The 10,261-nt window shown below is 31.7% G+C and overlaps 1 long non-coding RNA gene across 1 annotated transcript; it reads left to right on the top strand.

The window, feature by feature from the left end:
- Positions 1-6,210: 6,210 nt before the first annotated feature.
- Positions 6,211-8,849, top strand: LOC120350844. Its single transcript, XR_005571050.1, has 2 exons — positions 6,211-6,380; positions 8,637-8,849. It is a non-coding gene; the product is annotated as an uncharacterized LOC120350844 (long non-coding RNA).
- The last annotated feature ends 1,412 nt before the right edge of the window (positions 8,850-10,261 follow it).

Genomic DNA, 10,261 nt, shown 5'->3' with positions numbered 1-10,261 from the left:
TTAAATGCTAGGTTTGATGAGATGAAGCAAGAATTTGCTAGCATTAGACTGGAGCAGGTTAGTATAAACCTTCTATTGAAAAATGCACATGAAACATTGAGTGAAAATCATAAAGATGAAAGCAAATTGAAGCATGATAATAGTAGTGTTAAGATATAAGATCAACTCATTCAAGTTTCTGACAATGTAGGCCTAGTTACTGTTGTTGAAAAAGTCAACCTTAATGAGATAGTAGAATTGAGTAAAGAAGTAGGTAGGGAGTTGTCTTCACTGAAAGTCAACTATCATGAAAGTAATATTGCTACATTGAAGGTTAGGAAAACTATGAACAAAGTGAATGATTACATGAGACAGGTTTCTGTGGAGGTTAGGAATAATGTAAACAAAATGAATGTTGCTTTGAGTCAAGTTGATGAGTTCAACTTTCAACTGAGAATTGAAAAGGTGTATGCAATGCATTCTCAAGTGAACATGACTAACTTTTGCAAGCAAAATGGCTTTGTTGAAACAAATGAACCCATGAATAAATTCATGTTCTTGAAGAAAACAAAGCACAAAGTTTCCATTGATGTATTAGTATTCAAAGGTTGTTTGAAGTTGCTTATTTACAAGATGATGACTGTGAATCACATGATGAAAGGGTATTCCCCAACACACAATGATTAGGAATCCTGTGTTATGCCGGGATTCAGAATAGCATAATCGCTACGCAGTGTATGGTAAGAGTCCATAACTGTGTCTTTTTTCTTTCCTGTAGCCTATTTTCTTGGCCCTTAATCTTTTCAAATTTCAATTCTTTCCTGTCTTTGTGTAATGTTCAGTAAATTTCTTCTATGATGCATATCTTAACCAATCTTGTCCATAGTCATTTAAATTTGTATTCTTCTGAAATAATTTTGGAAGTTGAAATAGTAGCTTATTTTCCTAATCTTTAAATTGTTGATAAAACTCAACTTTTCTAAAATCTATCCATTGTAGTGTAAATAATTGTTTGCTTGCGGTATATTTTTTCATCATGTATTACATATTTTAATCATGTCTATTTTTTTTAAAGTATCATATTAGGTAATTAGGTTTTTCAGAGCAATTATGTCCCATGTTCTCATCTTTCATTGCATATCGTGCCATAAGCCATATGTAATTAGGTTATAGTTTTCTTCTGGGCTTTTAAACCATTTTGCATTTTATTTTTTCTTTGCTGTCCAATACTTTGGACTTTTGGTAGACAAGTAGGTGTGATTCTTTTAGAGGTGTGGGCGTGAACCACATACGGCTGGACTTGATTATCTGACCTACTTGTTTGCGATATAAAAACCTTAAGACTGCAACATCAAATGTTTGTAAAAACTTTTGCATACTTTTGTTTTTGTGGTCCGATACTAGAGTCTGCTATCACATTGCCTTACAGACATCTAGGAACTATCCACCCAGTCACAATAGTCAACATTTTTTCCTTCACCAGTTGTTTTTGTGGGAGTGATAGCTCACAATTATAACAAATTAGAGTCATACTTGGAATTTACAAAATTCCATAGTAGTATATTTTATTAAATATACTTCCTCATGAAAGTTCAGTACTGACATGTAGGATAGGCTCTAATTAATCTTTCTCTTCTTTGTATTGTTTTAGGAAATTTATTTACCCAGTTTTCTTTTTCTCTTTTTTGTATTTTTTAGGGAACTTATTTACCCATTATTCATCTTGATCATCTTTGTATTATAATCTTGAAATGTTTGTACTTATTATACAGTCTTTAAATTATAAATTCTTTTGTTATAATAAATAAACTTCAAAATTTGAAAGTATTAATGAATTCTGTAGCCATATATATGTGATGTATTAATGAAAGTTAACTTAAATAATAATGTTTTCATTGAATATAAACGTTGTGTTATATTATCATTGAAATGAGTTAAAGGCTAAAATTTTTCTAAAGTGTTTTGTAATTGATATCTTTTTCAAAATTTTTAAAATTGTTTGTTCTATAAATTTTGATATGATTGATTATCGTTTGAAATGGATGCTGGAGTGTATGTAGAATTTTTAGTGGGGTTTGTTGATTAGAATTTTGCTGGTATGTGATTGTTTTTTGAGATGGAAACCCATTATTGCCTAAAGAAGGAATAACAGAGGTTATGACTTAGAGAGGCAGTAATGAGATAATATTTTCTGTGTTGATTTCTTATGTTGATTGCCATAGATGCAAAAATAATGATTAATAATGTTGATTGCCATAGATGCAGATGATTACTTATGAATATTGTTTGCCTTTGAAGCAAAATATTATTGATGTTTTGAATGGTTTCTTGTTTAATGTTTGATAGTAAAGTTTTGTCATGAAATGTAGTTTGTGTTTAGAACATTGAAAAGTCGAAATAAACTATAGTATCTGACAAACGATGATTAACAATATTAAATAATTTGCTTTTTATACAATTTTGAACACAAAATTAAAACTAAATAATTTTGAAACCCTGAATGATAAATCATAAATGTGAAATGAACTTGCTATAAATGAAATGTTATACTAAATGATAATGAAATGCAGATATTATGAAATGATTGTGAATAGAAGACCAATTGTCTGAAATTATTGAAATATATATTGAAATTAATTTTTGTTGTGATGATCTGATGTTTTTTACAATTTTGATAATGATACAGGGTGTTATGAAATTCTATTTCTATTTTGAAGAATGGATTAAATTTTGATATTTGAACAGTGAATAGATGGAAATGAAATTTTTTTTAGTGAAAATTTGTAATTGATATCTCCATATTTCACAATTTATGTATTGCTGACTGTATAATGGATGTTAACAAATTTCAATTTTATATATACTTAAAAATAATTTTCATGTGTATTAGATTGTATTGATAGCCTAATCAAGATTTTCTTCTTAGTTTATAAGCATTTTAAGATAACAGGTACAGCACAGACATTAACATTGAAATAATTATCATGTGAATCTCGAAATCGGCAACAAGTGAACGCCATGAAGAGTGTTAAGAACATTTGGGTGATTTTCGAACAAGTGTGACTCATCTACGCTGCGGCCTACACTAATAACTATGCCAATAACTACGCCAATAACTACGCCAATGCCTGCGCCAACGCCAATATCTACGCCAATGCCAACGCCAATATCTGCGCCGATTCCAATGCCTGCGCCGATGCCAATGCCTGCGCCAATGCTGATGCCAACGCCAATATCTACGCCAATGCCAATGCCAAAATCTACGCTGATGCCTACACTAATAACTACTCCAATGTCAACACCAATATCAACACCAATAACTACGCCAATATCTACACTAATATCTACGCCAATAACTACGCCGATGCCTGTGCTGATGCCAACGCCAAATCTGCGTCAATGCCAAAATCTGCGCCAATGCTGATGCCAAAGCCAATAACTATGCCAATGTCAACACCAATAACTACACTAATAACTACACCAATAACTAAGCCAATATCTACACCAATAACTGAGCCAATGCCAATGTCTGCGCCAATGCTGATGCCAATGCCAAAATCAACGCCGATGCCCACACCAATGCCAATGCCTGCGCCAATGCCAATGCCTGCGCCAATGCCAATGCCAATATCAACGCTGATGCCAATGCCGACACCAAAGCATACGCCAATAGCAATGCCAACGCTTATTGCTGACTTTGTATCTCAAACTTCAACACTACTACATTACCTGGAGGTAATTGCCATCCATGTTCACATTCGCAACTTTGAATTCAGAATAACAGTCACAGTATCATGAAAGAATTGATTCAAAAAATCCTCTCCTAAATTATTCCTGTATGCAGAACTCTAAACCTTGAAAGCTGAAAATATCAAAAAACCAAACCTTACCTAAATTAATCCTCACCTAAATTAATCCTGTATGCAGCGTCTATCTCTTTTCCAAAAAACGAATTACATTGTCATTTCAAGCCTGAAATGTACATTGTATAATTACAAATATGATACAAAATTTACGTGACTCTGTATCGAGTTTGGAATGCAGCCGTCCACTACAAGCATGAAGCAATGCTAACTGAGATGTCACCTGTATCGAGATTAGTATGCAGCCGTCTACTACAAGCATGAGGTAATGCTAACTGAGATGTCACCTGTATCGAGTTTGATATGCATCAGTCGACTACAAGTATCAGCCCAACACTACGTGCATCCAGATCAGCCCAACACTAACGTCATCACATTGGAGTCACACTTAACTGAAAATCATACTGAGTGCCTTAGTGCATTTCCTTTCGAGATCATCTGTTGCTGACAATTTGAAAAAATGCGTTCATAGCTCTTCTGTTTGTTTTCTAATATGAAATTGATTATTGGCTATTTTCACTTCATCCTCCAGCATTACATTAATTTCCTAAAGCTTCTTATTCTCATAAGCAAAGCTTTGTAATTAGCAATGTCAATAACATTAGCGTCTACATTATCTTCATTATTTACAATATCTACATTACTTACAGTATATACATAACTTAATATCTACATTACTTACAATATCTACATTATCTGCATTATTGTTAAAATCATCCAACAATGTCTGCACAATTTTTCTATTTTCCCGGCCTTTTAATCGACAGCTACACTCAGATTAAGTCTTTTATTTTAAAACTTGATAAACTTGGAATTTTGACTGTTGGAATCACAGTTTTCTTTTTAAATATTTTTCTTAGAGAGTTTTAGTAATTCGGATTTCAAGTCACACTCAAAATCATCTGATACGAAATGTTGGGAGCATATGACTGCCGTTTCCCCATTGAAATCATCTTTCCTTCTACAAGAATGCACCCATTGTTTATACAAGTCATCCTGTTTTGGAAATTTGTGAAATGATTAAGCAACTTGGCTTTGTCCGAATGATTCAAACAGCCAGCTCAAGCCATATCACGCAACACGGCATATCGCACTACACAGTCATTGAGTGACAAAGTATTTAAAAGTGTAGAAAGTCGGAGTTTAAAACACAAATCTGCATGAGTTAATCAGAGAAGATCCAAAAACTTAGAACTACACACATCATTATCAAACGATAAACTACACTTTTAAACAACACTTTTTCCGAATTCTATCCATGTTGCAATATCGACTATGTTTAAATACACTTGCATAGTGCAAAAACACAACTGTAGGCATAGATGCATAGTGCATATTCATACCCGGGGTTCAGTGTTTTGGTGGCGCTGACGTCAGAGAACCAGTTTGCCACTGCGCATCCTATTCATGACTCCTACCGTCTTCTTCAATATACCGTGCTTAGACTATATTTATTTAAATGATAAACTTATTCAAAGACTAGGCACATAACCTCAAAGCCTCATAACATAGCCTAAATGAATTATTTATGGCATATTGTAATAATAATAAAAGTAAGCCTCTTAAATCTATCAGTGCTGGAAATGAACATTTATTATTCTAGGCAGACACATTCCAGGGGAATGCTAGCTCATATAAATGAAATGTGTAACAAAAATGTCTAACTACGTTGTAGTTTAGTCACTGAATCATTGTATATATTGAAAAAACACTTACTTTTCTTGGAGTATTGGGGAATGCATTTTACTCCTGAGGAGCAAAATATCAGCCTGATGAAGCTCCTCCTCAGGAGTGAAATTCATTCCTCAATACTCCAAGAAAAGTAAGTGTTTTTTCAATTATTATAAGTAACACAGTGTCTAAACTACAACAAAGTTTTTGTATAGAATATAGTGTCGTCATGGAAAGCAACATCAATTTCAAAAATATCTTTTTAGCCGAAATAATTCATGTCACCACATAGGTAGGCTACTAGCCTAATCTACACTCATCTTAATAGAATGAACTTAATAGCAATATATGACTGTGAATAGATAGTAGATGACTAATGGCTAGATAAATTTTAATGGAATAGTGAGCATTATATAAAATCTTTATTTTATACTTCAAATAATTTGAATAGTTTAATTGATGTAGCCTAGTAGATATCATTTAATTGCTTTCTATTAGAATTTATTCAGTTGTTGGGTGGGCAGGCTTTTTTAGACTTTTTCAACAAGCAAGTGATTCATTTATTATATTAATAGCTCTATTTCTTATTCCAATTTAGAAAAACTATAGTGTAGTCCTCATTTTGGCAAAATATATTTTATATAATAGAGAGAGAGACTGTGTGTTTGCAACATGTGTGTTTTTTCAATTTTCCAGTCAAGAAATATTGTTTGAAATATGTTCAATTATAAGTAAACTTTTGTTCCATTTCTGATAGGAGCTGTGGTGATAAAATTTTCCAACACAAAAGAAAAAAGACATGGAAACAGTAATCAAAGACTGGCTGAAGTCTTCAAAAATTCGGTTTACCAGCAAAGAGAAATCTAAGTAAGTCTCAATTTGATTATTTTAAAATAGAATATAAAGTCAAACAATTTTTTCTATGGGTGATGCCCACATGAGCTCTAGGCTAGTGCTAATCATTTATAGTTAGTAATTATACAGAGTGAGTCATATGTATGGGAACCTTTCAATAAATTAGAGACTGTTGTAGATAAGTAACTTTCAGGATATGTTACTGGTCAAATACTCTAACTTTTGACATACAACTGAATATCAACCCCTTCATAAGGGGTTGACTAGGTTCAGAATGTATAATATGGTGACTTAAGAGTTGTAACTCGAATATTTTTAATGTAAACGCCCATTGTGTGGTACATTATTACAAATTGCTTTTTTAAACAAGGAAGATAACATCAATTAATATGTACTATGAAACTTGAATCCAAAACTGTGGCTGATTGAAGTTATAGTTTGTAAAGAAATGAGGGGTTGTAATTCGAATATTTTTAATGTAAACACCCATTGTGTGATACATAATTATAAAGGCCTTTTTAAAACTAGAAAGATGACATCAATAAAAATCTTCTATGATACGGTACTTTTATCCAAAATGGCAGCTGATTGAATTTCATCAATTATTTCTTTAAAAACTAAAACTTCAATCAGCCGCCATTTTGGATAAAAGTATCATAGACGATTTTTATTGATGTCATCTTTCTCATTTTGAGAAGGCTTTCAAGATGATGTATCACACAATGGGTATTTACATTCAAAATTTGTGAGTTACAACCCCAAGTCACCCCCTTATGAGAGGTTGAAATTCAGTTGTATGTCAAAAGGTGGAGTATTCGACCAATAACTTATCCTAAAAGTTATTACAGTATTATATCTACAACAGTCTCCAACTTATTGAAGGGTTGAAGACTGTGATGTTTCGAAAATAAATTCAATTTTAATATAAATTATTGTTGTTTCTTCATTCTATAAAAGCAAAAATCTCCTATTGGCCATCCAGACATTATGGTTTTTTCCCAATGGGTGATTCAAGGCTATAGTGAGGTCCACGTTATAATGGCAGTGTAGGAAGAGAGGAAAAAAGGGTTGCCAGATCTCAGCCTTGCCACCCAAACAGCTGATACTGGTATATCTAATGAATTTAACTGTTCATTATTGTTGAAAATAGTTAATCATATTTTATTTGTCAAGAAAATATATTTTTTAAAGATGTGATAATAAATTTTCATGATTGAGATTAAATATTTTGTCAATTAGTTGAATTTCTACATTGTTGATAAACGATGTGGCAGCATCGCAATGTGTGAAAGAGATAGCGCCATCTGCTTTGTTGAACGATAGACAAGGATAGCAACACCATTGCAAATCACACACTGCCATTATAACGTGGACCTCACTATAATACAATAAAATGGCTGATACAAAGTCAGAAAGCTGAAAAAAGAAGCTTACATGAAAAATATTTGAAATTTGTCAGTTGTTGAATGATTACAAATCAAAATGAGCTTTCTTTTTGTAATTATAGTGTCCAGCTGTTAGATTGCATATATCACCTACTAGGAAAAATCCATTTGTCTGAATAGGACTTGATGGTTCAATTTCATTTTTATATTCTGTTTTGTGTAAAATTATTGTAAAGTTAGGGTACAGAATTTACTCCACATTATATTGTGGTTATTCGAAAGTTTTATAAGATTTATAGATTTTTAATGTAAAAATAAAGAATTGAAAAGGTTATTTATTTAGAATTATAAAGGTAATCCTTCTCTATCTTTTCACAATAAAATATTGTAAAAATTTATTTTAAAAAACGTTATTTTCATGTGAATTTTTGGAAATTATCATGCGAAAGAAATGACCAAATGTGAGACAAGAAATGTAGGAAAACGTTTTATTTGTGTTCTTTTCTGAGAGTTTTTACATGTTCAGTATAATGTAAAAATGTAAAAACAAACAAAAAACGTTATTTTCAAGTTTCAGTTTCATGTACTTTTCACGTGAAAAGTTGGAACATTTCTACCTTTATTTTCATGTGAAAAAAATTGTGTTTTCTCGAAATTTCCACCAGAATATGACATTGTAATGTAAACTGTGAGGACATAATTTTCACGTGAAAAAAACGCTCTTATGTTATCTTGGACTTTCCTTTCACGAGAGGGAGAGTCATGCATAATTGATTACATTTTTAGGGTATTAAATAAATTTGCTAGCAGATTCATTCAGGAAATAAAATCCTTATTTTCTAATTTTTCAAGATTTTATACTTTGAACTGTTATTTATTCTAGAAATGTTCAAACACCGGATCCTGGAGGAAAATCTGAATGCTTCAAAAATTGAGATTGAATTGAGGTGCAGTAACATAAACCGGTATGTAGCTCAAAAAATTGCTACTTCAAACAGGAAGAGAATAAAGTAATCTGGAGCACCACAATAAGGACCTTTCTTCATAGATAAATGACATGCATATGAGTTATTTTAATAAACAACTTTTCACATTATTTATGTCTTAACTATTTACATTCCTTAATTTTTCATCAATACAGTATGTCAATAGACATCTATTCACTGAATCCAATTTACTTATATTGATTATAGGTAATTAAACAGGTATACTCCCTTGCCTGATGCTAGTCGCAGCTGGGTTAGAATATTATAATCCTTGCAAATGTTATCTTCATCCTAAGCTGCTCTCCTAGATTTAAAAGAGGATTTTTTCTATAAAGGGGGCAGGATGCTTATAGATGGCTATTGATCTGTATTGATATCAATACAGCTGGTTATGTATTTATATCCATGGCTACCTATTGATGTGTATTGATATCAATAGGTATTTGGGCCAATACACATCAATACATATCCATGGAAATGTATTGATATCAATACAGCTGGTTATGTATTGATATCCATGGATATGTATTGATTTGTATTGATATCATTAGGTATTTGGGCCAATACACATCAATACATATCCATGGAAATGTATTGATGTGTATTGATATCAATACATATCCATGGAAATGTATTGGTGTGTATTGATATCAATACAGCTGGTTATGTAAAATAAAATACCTATTATATTATCAAGAAGCATGGAATAAAATCGTTTCAGCTGTTCTTAGTGAGAATTTGTGTGTATTTTTGGCTTCAAAATTCATAAAATAACTTAATTAATACAATGTGCAGTGATAATTAAGTGTAATATTTAACTATAATTTGGTGTTTTAATTTTTCTAAATTTAAAATTTGCTTCTCATATTTATTTTTGGACGGAAGTTGAGCTTGAACTTCTTGCAGATGAAATATAACCTATTTTTGGACATGTAATCAAAATTTGGGAATGGAATAGTTTTGGGCCGAGCCTGTTGTTCCTTCCCAATCATATTTATATGATATGTTAATGTATCCATGTATAAATAAATAAATAAATAAATATCCATGGATATGTATTGATATCAATAGGTATTTGGGCCAATACACATCAATACATATCCATGGAAATGTATTGATGTGTATTGATATCAATACAGCTGGTTATGTATTGATATCCATGGATATGTATTGATTTGTATTGATATCAATAGGTATTTGGGCCAATACACATCAATACATATCCATGGATACCTATTGATGTGTATTGGCCCAAATACCTATTGATATCAATACATTTTTTTTTATTGATCTCTATTGATCACTACCACTAGGGATAGGAAATTACCTCACAACAAGAAGCATGGAATAAACATCCAAGATTTGGTTGGTTACAATGGTTACCATAGGAACCATTATTATAGAGTTTGTTTACGAGAGTGCTGGTTTTGGATCATGCCATGTTGCCACATTCATTGAACAGATAAATTTTTCCATAGCTATGGATTCTATAAATATGTTTGAGAAACCAATAAAGATTTAT

The sequence above is a fragment of the Nilaparvata lugens genome, chromosome 4, assembly GCF_014356525.2.
Source record: "Nilaparvata lugens isolate BPH chromosome 4, ASM1435652v1, whole genome shotgun sequence".
Classification (NCBI taxonomy): domain Eukaryota; kingdom Metazoa; phylum Arthropoda; class Insecta; order Hemiptera; family Delphacidae; genus Nilaparvata; species Nilaparvata lugens.
This window is presented reverse-complemented; position numbering and strand designations above follow the sequence as displayed.